This window comes from Atta cephalotes (genome assembly GCF_000143395.1).
Source record: "Atta cephalotes unplaced genomic scaffold scaffold00041, whole genome shotgun sequence".
Classification (NCBI taxonomy): Eukaryota; Metazoa; Arthropoda; class Insecta; order Hymenoptera; family Formicidae; genus Atta; species Atta cephalotes.
In genome coordinates, this window is record NW_012130105.1 from 1039924 (window position 1) to 1041923 (window position 2000).

Here is a 2000-nt window from a genome sequence, read left to right on the forward strand (position 1 = left end):
CGTAAATAATAAGATATTCTTGTCGTATATATATATATATATATATATATATTTGAAAGAATTGATTATCAAAATTTAAATTTATAATATTTCGGATAAAAGGATAACGGTTTTTACGTTAATATTACACGGAAAGAATAATTTTGCTAAAGTACTTAAAATTTTAACTAGACACAGAAAATAATTTTGTTGGACCAACAAAATAATTATCTAAAACGCTTAAACTAATGATAATACTGTAAAAAGTTTTGACAATCTAACTAATTTGAATTCTACATAATTATTTTGATGATCTAACTTTGTTTTTAAATTTGTATCTATCTAAATGTTTAGATATTCCAGCAAAACCATTCTTTCCATGTAATAAACATTTTCTTTAATGCTTGACAATCAGATTTTTCTGGAATATATCGATAACTATTTTATATTCTAAAAATACACAGAATTTTAAAAATACAGGACTGAATTATCTGTAATTATATCTGTAATTACACGTATATCGATCCTGATACATTTCTAAGATTTATCTCTGATTTATCTTGATTTATCAGATTTAATTCCAATTTCTGAAACATTCAGAATTTTTGGGATGATCTCTTAAATTTATGCGCCATTTAATATATACGATTCTCGTATTTGTGATCACGCATATATGAAAATTCTCCACTCGAGATATACATCTCGCTCGACCTTTCATTTCTACCTCCAATTCTATTCATGATAAGGACCATCCATGATGAAAACTGATACTTCAGAAGGGCACTCTAAAAGATATCTGAATGCGCATTCCCATAAGAAGATATTAGAGAGATCAAATGGATTAAAACGAAATCGGATTAGTCGAAGGGGTTTCTTAAATGGAGCGAGATAGATGTTTCTACGGTCCTGTTCTCGTCGTCTTTTAAATGGACGACAATTTCATTAGCAGCATTGTACACCAGATGTTTTCGACCGATGTCGGGATGTATTTTTTTTTGTTGCGGCGACCTCGACAGTGGGAGGGAATCGAAAAGTTGCGACAATTAATGGCCCGTCTGTGCAATAAAAGTTTCACCGACAAAACCGCCAGTAACTGAACATGACGCAGTTACGTGACCCAGGGCACAAATTATCGGCGTGAGAATACTCAATATTCGCTTCGCAGAACCACTTTACGTGCAATTTCCGAGACAATGTAACACAGAGGTGGTGCTTCTATTCTGCGTTCTCGATAAGTTGTTCACTGCTTGGTTCCATGTCGATCCGACATTAAATTTGTTCCAATAGAACAAGATCTCTTTGGAAGAGAGAAATATATAAAATCGCAATGGATAGTATTCGAGGAAAGATCGCTTTGATCAGAATGTTATGGTTAATTCGATTCTCAAGCGGCGTGGATTTACGAATGACGGGATGGACGGGATGTTAACGTTTCAAAGTTGTCAACTTCGGGGAAGAGCTTGAAATTTTGTTTTCTGAGGGCGACTTTGAACTCTTGCTTTACCCTTCACAACGTTCTCAGGTATTTAAAATTGTTACTGACTGAAGTCGGCAAATGGAACAATACTCAACCAATATATCGAAATAAAATCAGCTGTTCTCGAGTTCTATTGTCCGCGCGACGCGGCGTCACAATAAGAATATCTAGAAATGCTCGTACACGACATAAACGGAAGAAAATAACTTTTTCCATTGAGTAAGGAACATTAATCTTGCGAATGCACGGACGTTAATCTTAGAATATTCCACGCGTTCTTTACGAGAATAACAAAAAGAGCGTACCTTATTATTACCTAAGTACTTTATACTGCTTTCTGCGAGAAAATATTTGCAAATTATTCCTGTAGTTTTTCCAATTTTCTCTCTTTCTCAAAAAGGAAATAGGAAAATTTTATTAAGTCATATTTAAAGGCTTCTTTAGATTTATAATGTTTTTATACTTTCTAAATAATTATCATTTTATTGCTTTCAGCGAAAATATTAAGAAATATTAATCACACACACACACACACACACACACA